This window comes from Lissotriton helveticus (assembly GCF_964261635.1).
Source record: "Lissotriton helveticus chromosome 1_1 unlocalized genomic scaffold, aLisHel1.1 SUPER_1_unloc_6, whole genome shotgun sequence".
Taxonomy (NCBI): Eukaryota; Metazoa; Chordata; class Amphibia; order Caudata; family Salamandridae; genus Lissotriton; species Lissotriton helveticus.
The window spans coordinates 1,169,087-1,185,225 of NW_027611703.1; the positions used below are offsets into that span (position 1 = coordinate 1,169,087).

The following is a 16,139-nucleotide window of genomic DNA, read 5'->3' on the forward strand; positions in this document are numbered from 1 at the left end:
ACAGGGGTATTTTAAGGGTTCAGGGCTAGGTTTGGTTTTGGGGTACAGGGGTATTTTTAGGGTTCAGGGCTAGGTTTGGGTTTTGGGATACAGGGGTATTTTAGGGTTCTGAGCTAGGTTTGGGTTTTGGGGTACAGGGGTATTTTTAGCGTTCAGGGGTAGGTTTGGGTTTTGGGGTACAGGGGTATTTTAAGGGTTATGGGCTAGGTTTGGGTTTTGGGGTACAGGGGTATTTTTAGGGTTCAGGGGTAGGTTTGGGTTTAGAGGTACAGGGGTATTTATAGGGTTCAGGGCTAGGTTTGGGTTTTGGGGTACAGGGGTATTTTTAGGGTTTAGGGATAGGTTTGGGTTTTGGGGTACAGGGTATATTTATAGGGTTAAGATGGGTTAGTGTTTAAGGGTGTTGGGGTATTTTATAGAGTAAGGGTGGGTTATGATTATGGGGTGCAGGGGTATTTAAAGTAGGGGTGGGCGGAATTGGCGCAAACTTGGTACAATAAATCCGCAATATTTCGTTCCGTCAGATTTCCAATTATTAAAACAGAAACCTCATATATTCAAGGTAAAATAACAAGTATTTCTACATGCTGAAATGCTTATAGTCATTTCACAAAAGTGAAATTAGCTTCCAGCAAGCAGTGAGAGAGGTGATGATTTTGAGATCAAGCCCCTGCAAAGCATTATGGGACGTGACTAGCAGTGGGAAGTGAATTTTATAGTATCCAAATAATTCTACAAAGAGCTGCAGTTCACCTCGTTGTCCCCAGTTGTCCCCATGAGGCAAATGCAATAGCATTTAAAATATTATACATCAAGCTGCAGTTCACCTCGTTGTCCCCAGTTGTCCCCATGAGGCAAATGCAATAGCATTTAAAATATTATACATCAAGCTGCAGTTCACCTCGTTGTCCCCAGTTGTCCCCATGAGGCAAATGCAATAGCATTTCAAATATTACACATCAAGCTGCAGTTCAGCTTGTCGTCCCTAGATGTCCTTATTGAGGCAAATGCAATAGCATTTAAAATATTATACATCAAGCTGCAGTTCACCTCGCCGTCCCTAGATGTCCCTTATGAGGCAAATGCAATAGCATTTAAAATATTATACATCAAGCTGCAGTTCACCCCGTCGTCCCTAGATGTCCCTGATGAGGCAAATGCAATAGCATTTAAAATATTATACATCAAGCTGCAGTTCACCCCGTCGTCCCTAGATGTCCCTGATGAGGCAAATGCAATAGCATTTAAAATATCATACATCAAGCTGCAGTTCACCTCGTCGTCCCAAGATGTCCCTGATGAGTAAAATTCAAAAACATTGAAACCCTTTCATGAATGCTAATAATGATGCTAATCTTATCCCATAATGCTTTGCAGGGCCTTTTAGTTGTTTTTTTGCCCATAACTGTGCTTGGGGTGGTTCTAAGAGAATGGGACCTCCACTGAATTACTATTTAAAAGGAGCAGGAATGTATAGAACCTGGGAAGAAAAAACAACACTCATGACGGAATGCCCCCAGAGATTGTCACGCCCCCAGCACACACCCACAGCAAAAAGCAGACACGCCCTCAAGGGACTACTTTGCTGGCACGGTTCTTTTACCTTTTAAATGTATATGGTGGGCGTCTGCACAGCCTATGTCCTTCTGCTGCAACTGCCCTTTCCAACGCTGTATTGGGTGTTGTGATTGGTGCTGTGGTTCCTGAGATTACCTGCCTCAAAGGTTTGGGCTCTCTCTTTATTATATTATTATAAATTATAGATGAAATTCAGGCTATTTCCAATTCACTCCTAAAGACTGGAGGTGGCGGTTCCGTCAGCGGCCACCAGAGGGCGCTCCTTGTCTGCTGATGAAACCCACTGAGCTGCACATTGGATGAAAGGGATAAGGGTTTCCTCTTCCGGGTCAGCGGCGGCAGAGACAGCACCAGCAGCTGTGGTGACAACACTTCTGGCCTCTCCTGGTGTTTGCAGCCTGCAGCAGAGGAGGAAGGAGCCATTGTCTGTCTGTGCAGTTACCTTCATCTGCAGACCCTCAGAGACCCCCCCTCAGACCTCAGATCTGCCCCTCCCACCCCCAGACCTCAGGGGGAGGAGAGTGCCTGGACATGTCTGCACAGGTCTCTGCTCAGGTAGGAGATTGTCAGCACCATCTGCTGTGTTTGTAGAAATAGACTGAATAATCCTGGAGGGAATCTCTGTAAGAGCCGGGCTGGGCTCTTCTATCCGGGGGCCCCAGGGGCTGAGCTGGGCTCTTCTATCCGGGGGCCCTGGGGCTGAGCAGGGCTCTTCTATCCGGGGGCCCCTGTGGCTGAGCTGGGCTCTTCTATTCCGGGGCCCTGGGGCTGAGCTGGGCTCTTCTATCTGGGGGCCTCTGGGGCTGAGCTGGGCTCTTCTATCCGGGGGCCCTGGGGCTGAGCTGGGCTCTTCTATCTGGGGGCCTCTGGGGCTGAGCTGGGCTCTTCTATCCGGGAGCCCTGGGGCTGAGCTGGGCTCTTCTATCCGGGGGGCCCATGGGGCTGAGCTGGGCTCTTCTATCCGGGGGCCCTGGGGCTGAGCTGGGCTCTTCTATCAGGGGGTCCTGGGGCTGAGCAGGGCTCTTCTATCCAGGGGCCCCTGTGGCTGAGCTGGGCTCTTCTATCCGGGGGCCCTGGGGCTGAGCTGGGCTCTTCTATCCGGGGGCCCTGGGGCTGAGCTGGGCTCTTCTATCCGGGGGCTCTGGGGCTGAGCTGGGCTCTTCTATCTGGGGGTCCTGGGGCTGAGCAGGGCTCTTCTATCCAGGGCCCATGGGGCTGAGCTGGGCTCTTCTATCCGGAGGCCCTGGGGCTGAGCTGGGCTCTTCTATCCAGGGGCCCTGGGGGTTGTTCTGGGCTCTTACATCCGGGGGCCCTGAGGCTGAGCTGGGTGCTTCTATCTGTGGCCCCTTGGGCTGAGCTGGGCTCTTCTATCCGGCGGCCCCTGGGGCTGAGCTGGGCTCTTCTATCCGGGGGCCCCTTGGGGGCTGAGCTGGGCTCTTCTATCCTGGGGCCCCTGGGGCTGAGCTGGGCTCTTCTATCCTAGGCCCCTTAGGCTGAGCTGGGCTCTTCTATCCGGGGGCCCCTTGGGGGCTGAGCTGGGCTCTTCTATCCTGGGGCTGAGCTGGGCTCTTCTATCCGGCGGCCCCTGGGGCTGAGCTGGGCTCTTCTATCATAGGCCCCTTAGGCTGAGCTGGGCTCTTCTATCCGGGGGCCCCTTGGGGGCTGAGCTGGGCTCTTCTATCCTGGGGCTGAGCTGGGCTCTTCTATCCGGGGCCCCTTGGGCTGAGCTGGGCTCTTCTATCCAGGGGCCCCTGGGGCTGAGCTGGACTCTTCTATCCTTAGGCTCCAGGGGGGGGCTGAGCTGGACTCTTCTATCTGGGGGCCCCTGAGGGGCTGAGCTGGGCTCTTCTATCCAGGGCCCCTGGGGCTGAGCTGGTCTATTCTCTCCGGGGGCCCCTGGGGAGGGCTGGACTCTGCTATCTGGTGCTGAGCTGGGCTCTTCTATTCAGGACCCCTGGGCTCTTCTATCCGGGGGCCCGTGGGGCTGAGCTATACTCTTCTATCTGGGGGACCCTTGGGGACGGAGCTGGGCTCTACTATCCGGGGGCCTCTGGGGCTGAGCTATACTCTTCTATCCGGGGGCCCTTGGGGCTGAGCTGGGCTCTTCTATCTGGGGTCCCCTGGGGTTGAGTTTGGCTCTTCTATCTGGGGGCCCCTGGGGATGAGCTGGGCTCTTTGATCGGGGGCCCCCGGGGCTGAGCTGGGCTCTTCTATGCGGGGGCCCTGGGGGCTGAGCTGGGCTCTTCTATCTGAGGGCCTCCGGGGGGGGGGGGGGTCTGGGCTCTTCTATTCGGGGCCCCTTGGGCTAAGCTATACTCTTCTATCCGGGGGCCCTTGGGGCTGAGCTGGGCTCTTCTATCTTGGGGCCCTGGTGCTGAGCTGGGCTCTTGTATCTAGGGGCCTCTGGGGCTGAGCTGAGCTCTTCTATCTTGGAACCCCTGGGGCTGAGCTGGGCTCTTCTATCTGGGGGCACTGGGGCTAAGCTGGGCTCTTCTAGCCGGGGCCCCTGGGACTGAGCTAATCTATTCTATCCGGTGGCTTCTGGGGAGGGCTGGGCTCTTCTATCCAGGGCCCCTGGGCTCTTCTATCCGGGGCCCCTTTGGCTTAGATATATTCTTCTATCCGGGGCCCCTGGGGCTGAGCTGGGCTCTTCTATCCAGGGGCCCTAGGGGCTGAGCTGGGCTCTTCTATCCGTGGGCCTCTGGGGGGGATGAGCTCTTCTATCAGGGGCCCCTGGGGCTGTGTTATACTCTTCTATCCAGGGGCACTTGGGGCCGAGCTGGGCTCTTCTATCTGGGGGCCCTGGTGCTGATCTGGGCTCTTCTATCTGGGGGCCTCTGGGGCTGAGCTGCGCTCTTCTATCCGGGGGCCCCTGTGGCTGAGCTGGTCTATTCTATCTGGGGGCCCCTGGTGAGAGCTGCGCTCTTCTATCCGGGGCCCCTTGTGCTGAGCTAGTCTATTCTATCTGGGGGCCCTGGAGCTGAGCTGAGCCCTTCTATCCGGGGGCCTCAGGGGCTGAGCAGGGCTTTTCTATCTGGGGCCCCTGGGGCTGAGCGGGGCTCTTTTATCCGGGGGCCATTGGGGCTGAGCTGGGCTCTTCTATCCGCGGGCCACTGGGGCTGAGCTGGGCTCATATCTGGGGGCCCTGGTGCTGAGCTGGGCTCTTCTATCCGGGGGCCTCTGGGGCTGAGCTGGGCTCTTCTATCCGGGGGCCCCTGGGGCTGAGATGGGCTCTTCTTTCTGGGGCCCCTGGGGCTGAGCTGGGCTTTTCTATTGGGGGCCCTGGGGCTGAGCTGGGCTCTTCTATCCGGGGGCCCTTTGGGGCTGAACTGGGCTCTTCTATCCTGTTGCCCCTGGGGCTGAGCTGGGTTTTTCAATCTGGGGCCCCTGGGGCTGAGCGGGGCTCTTTTATCCGGGGCCCCTGGGGCTGAGCTGGGCTTTTCAATCCGGGGGCCCTGGGCTGAGCTGGGCTCTTCTATCTGGGGGCCCTGAGGCTGAGCTGGGCTCTTCTATCCGGGGGCCCCTGGGGCTAAGCTGGGCTCTTCTATCAGGGGGTGCTGTGGCTGAGCTGGGGTCTTCTATCTGGGGGCCCCTGGGGCAGAGCTGGGCTCTTCTATCTGGGGGCCCCTGGGGATGAGCTGGGCTCTTCTATCCGGGGGCCCTTGGGGCTGAGATGGGCTCTTCTGTCCGGAGCCCCTGGGGCTGAGCTGGGCTCTTCTATCCGGGGCCCCTGGGGTTGAGCTGGGCTCTTCTATCCGGGGCCCCTGGGGTTGAGCTGGGCTCTTCTATCCAGGGGCCCCTGGGGCTGAGCTGGGCTCTTCTATCCGGGGGCCTCTGGGGTTGATCGGGGCTCTTTTATCTGGGGCCCCTTGGGCAAAGCTGGGCTCTTCTATCCGTGGGCCCCTGGGGCTGAGCTGGGCTCTTCCATCCGGGGCCCCTGGGACTGAGCTGGGCTCTTCTATCTGGGGCTGCAGGGGCTGAGCTGGGCTCTTCTATCCGGGGTCCTCTCGGGCTGAGCTAGGCTCTACTATCCAGGGGCCCTGGGGCTGAGCTGAGCTCTTCTATCCGGGGGCCCCTGGGGCTGAGCTGGGCTCTTCTATCGGGGCTCCTGGGGCCGAACTGGGCTCTACTATCCAGGGCCCCTGGGGATGAGCTGGGCCCTTCTATCTGGGGCCCCTGGGGCTGAGCTGGGCTCTTCTATCCGGGGGCCTTGGGGGCTGAGCTGGGCTCTTCTATCCGGGGGCCCTGGGGGGCTTTCATTCCTGCCCTGGAGGTGTTTGTGGGCATCATTTTTTGTATCTAGGGGCCTCTGGGGCTGAGCTGAGCTCTTCTATCTTGGAACCCCTGGGGCTGAGCTGGGCTCTTCTATCTGGGGGCACTGGGGCTAAGCTGGGCTCTTCTAGCCGGGGCCCCTGGGACTGAGCTAATCTATTCTATCCGGTGGCTTCTGGGGAGGGCTGGGCTCTTCTATCCAGGGCCCCTGGGCTCTTCTATCCGGGGCCCCTTTGGCTTAGATATATTCTTCTATCCGGGGCCCCTGGGGCTGAGCTGGGCTCTTCTATCCAGGGGCCCTAGGGGCTGAGCTGGGCTCTTCTATCCGTGGGCCTCTGGGGGGGATGAGCTCTTCTATCAGGGGCCCCTGGGGCTGTGTTATACTCTTCTATCCAGGGGCACTTGGGGCCGAGCTGGGCTCTTCTATCTGGGGGCCCTGGTGCTGATCTGGGCTCTTCTATCTGGTGGCCTCTGGGGCTGAGCTGCGCTCTTCTATCCGGGGGCCCCTGTGGCTGAGCTGGTCTATTCTATCTGGGGGCCCCTGGTGAGAGCTGCGCTCTTCTATCCGGGGCCCCTTGTGCTGAGCTAGTCTATTCTATCTGGGGGCCCTGGAGCTGAGCTGAGCCCTTCTATCCGGGGGCCTCAGGGGCTGAGCAGGGCTTTTCTATCTGGGGCCCCTGGGGCTGAGCGGGGCTCTTTTATCCGGGGGCCATTGGGGCTGAGCTGGGCTCTTCTATCCGCGGGCCACTGGGGCTGAGCTGGGCTCATATCTGGGGGCCCTGGTGCTGAGCTGGGCTCTTCTATCCGGGGGCCTCTGGGGCTGAGCTGGGCTCTTCTATCCGGGGGCCCCTGGGGCTGAGATGGGCTCTTCTTTCTGGGGCCCCTGGGGCTGAGCTGGGCTTTTCTATTGGGGGCCCTGGGGCTGAGCTGGGCTCTTCTATCCGGGGGCCCTTTGGGGCTGAACTGGGCTCTTCTATCCTGTTGCCCCTGGGGCTGAGCTGGGTTTTTCAATCTGGGGCCCCTGGGGCTGAGCGGGGCTCTTTTATCCGGGGCCCCTGGGGCTGAGCTGGGCTTTTCAATCCGGGGGCCCTGGGCTGAGCTGGGCTCTTCTATCTGGGGGCCCTGAGGCTGAGCTGGGCTCTTCTATCCGGGGGCCTCTGGGGTTGATCGGGGCTCTTTTATCTGGGGCCCCTTGGGCAAAGCTGGGCTCTTCTATCCGTGGGCCCCTGGGGCTGAGCTGGGCTCTTCCATCCGGGGCCCCTGGGACTGAGCTGGGCTCTTCTATCTGGGGCTGCAGGGGCTGAGCTGAGCTCTTCTATCCGGGGGCCCCTGGGGCTGAGCTGGGCTCTTCTATCGGGGCTCCTGGGGCCGAACTGGGCTCTACTATCCAGGGCCCCTGGGGATGAGCTGGGCCCTTCTATCTGGGGCCCCTGGGGCTGAGCTGGGCTCTTCTATCCGGGGGCCTTGGGGGCTGAGCTGGGCTCTTCTATCCGGGGGCCCTGGGGGGCTTTCATTCCTGCCCTGGAGGTGTTTGTGGGCATCATTTTTTGTTGAAGAGGGGATCTGTGCACTGCATCATACTGCACTGTGAGGAATCTGTGTACGCTGCACTGCATCTGACGGCACTATGAGTAATCTCTTCACAACCTCCCTCTGCACAATGGAAATCACTGCATGCTGCACTGCATTTTACTGTATGAGGAATATGTGCTACTGCACTGCATCTTTACAACACTGTGAAGAATCTTTGCACTCTGCACTGCATCTTACTGTAATGTGAGAAATCTGTCCACGACGCCCTGTATCATACAACACTGTAAGAAATCTCTGCATGCTGCACTCCATATACTGCACTATGAGCAGTCTGTACATGCTGCACTGCATCTTACTGCACTATGAATAATTATGCACACTGCATTGTTTCTTACTGTACTGTGAGGATTATATGCGCACTGCACCTTACTACAGTGAGAAATATGTGCACACTGCATCTTACTACTATAAGAAATCTGTGCACACGTCACTGCATCTTACAGCACTATGAGGAAATTGTGCACACTGTACTGCATCTTACAGCACTACGAGAAGTGTGTGCCACTGCACTGTGAGACATCTGTGCACACTGCACTGCATTGTACTGCAATGAGTGATCTATGCACACTGCACTTCAGTTTAGTGTTCTATGAGAAATCTGTGCACACTGTGCTGCGTCTTATTCCACTCTGAGAAGTCTGTTCACACTGCACTGTAACGTAGTACCCTCTGAGAAACCTGTGAACGCTTCACAGGCTCTTACTGCACTATGAGGAATCTGTGCACACCACAGTGCACCTTACAGCACTATGAGGAATTTGGAGTACTGCAATGCTATTTACTGCACTGTGAGAAATCTGTGCACACTGCACTGCATATGATTGCATTATGAGGAGTCTGTGCAGTGCACTGCATCCCTTTGCACTATGACAAGTCTATGTCAGTGGGCTGTACTGTATCTAACTGCACTGTGTGAAATCTATGCACACTGCACTGCATCTGACTGCATTATGAGGAGTCTGTGCAGTGCACTGCATCTTATTGCACTATGACCAGTCTATGTAAGTGCACTGCACTGTATCTAACTCCACTGTGTGAAATCTGTGCACACTGCACTGCACCTTGCTGCACTATAAGGAATCGGTGTCACTGCACTTCGTCTTACCCCACTACGAGAAATCACTGAAGGGGGTGGACTGAGCTGGGTTCTTCTACCTGGGGACCTATGGGAGGGTGAAGGGGCTTTCCTTCAGGCACTTGGGACTTTTGTGTTCATTATGTGTGTTTAAGGATGAATTTATGGACACTGTACTGCATCTTACTGCACTATGAGAAACCTGTCACACTGCACTGCATCATACTGCACTATAAGAAACCTGTCACACTACACTGCATCTTACTGCACTATGAGAAACCTGTCACACTGAACTGCATCTTACTGCACTATGAGAAATCTGTGCACACTGCACTGCATCTTACTGCACTATAAGAAACCTGTCACACTGCACTGCATCTTACTGCACTATGAGAAACCTGTCACACTGTACTACTTTTTACTGCACTATGATAAATCTGTGCACACTGCCCTGCATCGTACTGCACTGTGTGGAATCAGTGCATGCTGCACGGCTATTTGCACCATGAACGATCTGTGCACACTGCCCTGCATCGTACTGCACTGTGTGGAATCAGTGCATGCTGCACGGCTATTTGCACTATGAGCGATCTGTGCATACTGCCATGCATTGTACTGCACTGTGTGGAATCAGTGCATGCTGCATGGCTATTTGCACTATGAGCGATCTGTGCACACTGCCCTGCATCGTACTGCACTGTGTGGAATCAGTGCATGCTGCACGGCTATTTGCACCATGAGCGATCTGTGCACACTGCCCTGCATCGTACTGCACTGTGTGGAATCAGTGCATGCTGCACGGCTATTTGCACTATGAGCGATCTGTGCATGCTGCCATGCATCGTACTGCACTGTGTGGAATCAGTGCATGCTGCACGGCTATTTGCACCATGAGCGATCTGTGCACACTGCCCTGCATCGTACTGCGTGGAATCAGTGCATGCTGCACAGCTATTTGCACTATGAGCGATCTGTGCTTGCGGCCATGCATTGTACTGCACTATGAGTAGTATGTGCCCCCTGCACTGTGAGAAATCGGTGCACATTGCTCTGCTTTTTACTGCACTTTGAAGAGGATGTCTGTGAAAACGGCACTGCTTTTTGCTACTTCGTGAGAAATTTGTGCTCAGCTTACTAATAATCTCTGAGAACCGAGAAAATCTGTATATTGCATTGCTTTTCCCTGCTCTATGAGGGCTGTTGACAGGAAAGCTAATGTGCACGCACTGCTTTTTATTACACTGTGAGGGGGGTTTAAAATAAAAGAGGACATTTGTGCGGACTGCTCTGCCTTTGACTAATCTGTGCAGGGTGTTTAGAGCCCATCTGTGGTCTGCAAACGAAATCACTTTTTACTACAGTCCGAGGGGCGTTTAAAAAAGAGAAAATCTGGGCGCGCTGCACCGCTCTTTACTCTTCAGTGTGATAAATCTGTCCATACTGCACTTCCTTAACTACACTTAGGGGCACACAGCGCAGCTCAGCAAGTCACCTATCTGCGCTGCGAGATAGTGAAAGGGCAGGAATGTGCTGTATCTATCTGCGTGAGTGGATTTGTGAGTGGCTCTTTGGATGAGTCTGGTTGTGTGAGTGCTGGTAAGGGTCTGTGAATGGGTATGTGAGGGGTTATGTGCGGTTGGGATTATATAAATATAAAACTTCAGAAAAATTCAAAAAAAGTAAGAAAATGTTCCGAAAAATAACAAAAAAAAATATAAAACAACAAAAACAATAAAAAAAGTTCTTTTCAGAACTACCTCCCCGTTATTAAAAAATTGGTACAATATTTGGAACTGTGCCAACCTCTATTTCTCTTAGTTCGCTTCCCAGTTCGCTCGCCGGTACGCGAACCGGAAGCGAACCAAAAACAGTAAGTATAAGGGAAGGAAACAGACACTTATGTTAAAAGAAAGACAGCTATAGGGGAGTAAACTAGAGATACTATTACCCGTAATCCACTGCTGATGATGTCACATATTACATCATTCATGACATGCTCAGTGACATCATCAGCAGAGGATTGCGGGTTTTTTGGCAACGTGCCTTATCCACGGTTTAATAACGCTGCCTTTTGCTTTATATAAGTTTTCAAATTGTATGAAATATATACCAATAGGTCGTTATGAACCTTTAGGTAGTGCTTTTCTTCATGAGGTCTGGTCGCTTCCATACACATACAGATGTTTCAAAGATGATCAAGAAGTTTATCTGAATGGAGAGGAATGCACTGAGACGCCAGATCATTCACTAATGTGCAGGCACATACAGTTACACGGTTCATGCAACAAACACCGACCAAATATGGCTTGCGTGTTGCAAGGCACGCCAGTTCCTGCTATCATCCCCACGTTCAAGTTGTTGGAAAATGGTAGTTATTTGATGCTCAATAATGAAGATTGTTCTGGGTTAATTAAAAGTATTCCTTTTATCGTAACAGTAAGTGAACGGGTTATTTGCTGCAGAAATGTTCTATTTCCTCCCACACATGAACATAGGGAGTTTTCAATCTCGCCACAAATACCAACCTTGGGAGCAGATTTCAACGGCATGGCAAGAATAAGAGCTCTTTTGTCTCAGAGAGAGGTGGCCTTGAGTTCGGCCTGTGAAACTTTCGTGCTTCACATAGCGAACACCCGTACAGAGGTGCAGACCCTTTTCAATTCAGATTTGCCTTTCCATTTCAGCAAGATGGTTCGGACTATCTCTAACGCATCCTCCACAAAGGCCCTGGCGCACTTTTTTAAAGTTGTTACCAGTGGTCTCGTGACTTCATTTGAGAAAATCTTTGGAGTCATCCCTGCTTTCTTTCATTGTATTTTTTCCACTCTGCTTCGTGGATTGCCATTTTTACTTGCATTACCAGCGGACGCTCTTGTGCTTTTTTACATTTTTAAATATGGATGTCCCTCCTATGCAACCTCCCGCCCTGCAGCTGCTGACACTGTTCCGCAATCGCATGCTAGAATATTATGGCACAATGCCGTTGGCGATATTAAGCACGGCATATGGATTATCTTTTCGATTCTCCTACTTCACCTGTGTCCAGCCTGTATTTCACTGCCTGACCTGTGATTTCGATTGGGCCATTGATTTGTGTCTCTGCGGACCGGTTTCTCCTGACGTCGACTTTAATCAGCTGATGACTCCTATCATTACTCACGAGTTGGTTTGTCCTGGCGAAAGGATTATGGCTGTGGCATTGATGCATGGACTAATTGGTCCCTGGAATTTACTGGCGGCAACACAGTCTTTCTTGGAACAGAGCTTTCTTGAAAACCCACCGAGCTGTCCTCTGATGGTGATAGAGGATCCGGTGCTGGGAGAGCACGTATGTTCTTTTCCGCTTTTAAATTGGATGGCTGAACTGTTTTCGGATGAAGACGGTGACTTCCTATTGGAGGCTGTTGCAGCTTATTTTGCATACACAGTTATGTCATAGACCTTTTTCATGTTTGATATGCTGAGTACTAGCATTTCATTGACAATTCATTGACTTATTTGTCAAGTTTTTATTATTTACCTTGCCTATTGGCTTAAGACTCGATAAAGTACTTGGCTGTTTTATTTTTCTTTAGCATTAAATTTTCCTAGTTTTTAATGCTTTACCTTCCGGACCGTCCACATATAAACTTGCAATCTGCTCTCATGAGATGGCACTTCTATTATCTTATTCAGTTCGTTTCCGGATCATGGGGAGGTGTCATGTAGATCCTGGATATCTTTACACCGTGTTAAGTTAGCATGGGCTCATTACCGGTTTAAACGCCATTTTTCCTTTTTTGCAACTTCTGCACACGACACTTAGTTGTTGCTTTAGCTTTCAACCTAGTAGTTCATCGTGGTTTACATGAGAATAATATGTTATTGCTCTACTATCTGCTTTGCTTGTTAAACTATATCTGTACAGCGAGTGCTAAAGTTTCAAGAACAACACGATACAGAATTGTTATGAGGTCTGATCTCCACGACTTCATACTCATAACATAAGTGCAACTTCTGCCAATTCTGGGCATGAGGCGGGTTTTATATTGCTTTGCCGAACACACATACACAACACTTGATGCGGTTCACATGAAGAGAGAGCTGGTGTATGCTGATGTGATTCCTTCAAATCTAAGACACTAAAGTATGGGCACGCCCTAAACCAACACAAAGAGACCTTCTTAGCAAATAATATAATATGTGTATTAGGGAGGGTGAGATATAAGCAGCCGCGGGCCGTGGAGGGAGTTACGGTGAGGCAGGGAGGCGGGGAGGGGGAGAAGCAGGGTGGAGCCCTCTCCACCCTGCCCCTCCCCCTCCCCGCCTCCCTGCCCCACCGTAACTCCCTCCACGGCCCGCGGCTGCTTATAAGTGTTGCTAACTCTTATTCATTTACAGCATGTTAACATACTGTCACCATTCGCTTTTTATGTACTAGTAACTATGCTGGTAATTTTGCTACTGATAATATGTGTACTTGTATTATCTAAGATACTACGCCTGAGAAGACGGCATTAGTAAATAAACATTTCAAATACACATGTGTTCTTCTTAACTCCATGTTCTGGTTTCTAAGAAATATATAACGACCGACTGTTCATGAGTTCCACGTATCCTGAGGTACTATAAGTTCATATTCTGGATTGTCTAAACATTGAGAGTTTGTTATATCCAATGTGACACTGTACCTAGCTTGCTAAGGGGTTTTTGATTACTAAGGTGAGTTTTGGGACACCCTAATTCGCCGAGGTTCCAATCCTCTGTCCACAGTTCTGTGTGAGAACAGAAACCCTGCGACAGGGGCACCCCCGACCCTTGCTGGAGCTTCATCACACTTGCGATACAACTCCAGCAATGCGCCACCTTTACGGCACAGATACATCACGCATCTGTGCTGTTTTTGCCCCATGATGCGCCGCATTGTAAATGCAGCACACCATAGGTGACGGAACAGCGGCACAGAATGACTAACACATCCCTGGTGATGCGCCAGTCATCATAAATCTATCCCTATGCTTCTTATCTTGTTAGAGATGAACCGCCATATGTATCATCAAAGTTTTTTGCATTTCCTAAATAGCGAACTTTAAGGAATAAATAGCGATTCTTTACCATTCCTAGTTTGCGATGAGCTATTTGCTAATTACAAATTACCCATTCATTTCCTTCATTTCCATAGGGCGGTTGGACTCACTTTTAGCTCGAACGGCTGAGAGGATTTGCACGAAACTTGGCAAAATTGTAGGGACTGGTAGCCCGATGTGCCTTTGCTATGTCTCAAGATATATGCTCCAGTGGTTTTTACGAAAATTAACTTTGAAAAATATATATTGGGCTACATTGGCCTATATATATGTTGGAACCCAAATGTAGCCCAATGTAGCCCAATGAAGCCCAATGAAGCCCAATGTAGCCCAATGTAGCCCAAAGATGGCCGCCAGAGACGAAAAAAAACAAATGTAGCCCAAATATCAGCCAGATGTAGCCCAACTATAGCCCAGTGACAGAATGACCAATCAGCGTCGCAAACCTCCGTTACGCGAAGCGGAGCGCTGTTACAGATATATATCTTTTTTTGAACGTTAATTTCTCAAAATCCACTGGAGCACATATATTGAGACCTAGCAAAGGCACATCGGGCTACCAGTCCCTAATATTTTACCAAGTTTCGTGCAAATCCATTCAGCCGTTCGATTATTATTATTATTTTTTTTTTTTGCCCCGCGGGGCCCTTTTAAAACCTCCACATCAAACCTAGGGGGTCAGCGAGGATCTACTATTCCCCCTTATGGTCATTTGCCCCTTCGCTTTCGCCTCCTCTTGTCTCTCGATCCTACCGAGAGACAAGATGGCGGCCGCTACGGACTGTTTGGAATGTTGACAGACGCCGGAGAACCAATCAGCTTTGCTTCACAAAGCTCCGTTGCGCGAAAAGTACGCGTCCTGGAGCGCTGCCCGGTCCGCTGTTACAGATATATATCTTTTTTTAAACGTTAATTTCTCAAAATCCACTGTAGCACATATATTGAGACCTACAAAAGGCACATCGGGCTACCAGTCCCTACAATTTTGCCAAGTTTCATGCAAATCCATTCAGCCGTTCGGGCTAAAAGTGAGGCCAACCGCCCTATGGAAAACTCAATGTTAAAAACACGTTTTGGGACCCCCCTTTTTTCTCGGCCCCCCCTTGACGAACCCCCCCCAAATTTTCAAGGGCTGCTCAGAAACAAAATGTGCCATTTTCCTGAAAATTTCAGCCAATTCCGTCCACAAACGCCAAAGTTATTAGACATAGAATTTTCAAAAATCCCATAGAGAAAAAATCCTAACTATATATACCTACTGGCGACCGCCAGTAGGTAATATATATATGTATAAACCACATGTATTATGCCTTGCCTATCACTCCTGAGAAAACAGCCACACCAATGCAGTAGTATTTTATCACTGGTATTTATTTGGCAAATGAAACTGGCGCGTTACGATCTGACAAAGTTTTTCACATAACAGGTTTTTCTCTATGTTCATTGCATTTATACAACGTGGAAAAATGCGTTCAAGTAAACATAAACAAAATACTTCACATTCTGTGATTCCTCCTCAACTTTTTGTCAACAAAAACTTTATCAATGACGGAAAAAAGCTGATATTTAGTAAACTAAGTGTTACCAATAATATTGACTTTAGCCACCATATATTAGGTATAGTACAGTTTCTATGACAGTTGTTCACCTATGTTTGGGTCGTTTCTGAATTATATTTTTATTTTGATGCAAAATTTTTTGTTAGGGTCTAGTGCCCTAATTCAAAACTGACAATTAAAAGCTGCTGTGCTTAAGAGTATAATATCCAAATGAAACTAAATCTTACTTCCACCTCAGTGAATAAAAAAAGGTGTTGCCACATGCGGTTCGCCTTCTATAGTCTCCTTAACGCTACCAGCAGATGTGCATGCAAGCTCCCAAATGTCTATTAGAGAGAAAAAGAACAATTTAGTATACTAGCGTAACGTAAGTGCAACCTTAGTACAGCCTTCTTTGTGTTTCATCTTGGAAAACCATTATAAGAGGAGAAAATAATATCGATGATGAATGTGATATGTCTACAGAAAGAAATATATACATTTGTGAAAATTAGAAATATCATCAAAAGAAAAGAAAAATTAGTTACACATAGGAGCTTCTAATTTACAAGTGTGTGTAAAGTTCTTCGTCCTGGTTCATACCATGTGGAGCGAGACTTCCTGCTTCTAATGTGTACCTAGATTCCATTATGCGTACTGCAGTAGTTCTGTTGCCACCCCTAGGGTGTGTCACAACGGTAACAATGCCAAACAATCTGGCTTTGGTCCAGTCTCCATCACGGTGTTCCTTGAAGTGTCGTGCTGTAGCTCATGTCTGCATTTGTGATGGCATGCCAATGTTCGAGTATACGCTTTTGCATGGGAAAGGTAGTCAACCCTATATTTCATCTGTCACATGGGCAGATGATTACATATAGTACATAGTTTGTTTCGCATGTGATTGGTTTAGTGATACAGTGTTTCTTCCTAATCATGTCTAGGGTAATCTCATAGACGTTAGGGCTGAATTTGCACGCCTTGCAGTTACCGCTTTTTCTGAAACCTCGACTCTGTTGC

At 50.5% G+C, this 16,139-nt stretch overlaps 1 protein-coding gene across 1 annotated transcript in view; it reads left to right on the top strand.

The window, feature by feature from the left end:
- Positions 1 to 1,994: 1,994 nt before the first annotated feature.
- LOC144806300 (uncharacterized) overlaps positions 1,995 to 16,139 on the top strand; it is a 64,722-nt gene continuing 50,577 nt past the window's right edge. Inside the window, exon 1 of the mRNA XM_078672692.1 lies at positions 1,995 to 2,133. The gene's annotated coding sequence lies outside the window, so the exon portion shown is untranslated. The remainder of the gene's footprint in view (positions 2,134 to 16,139) is intronic.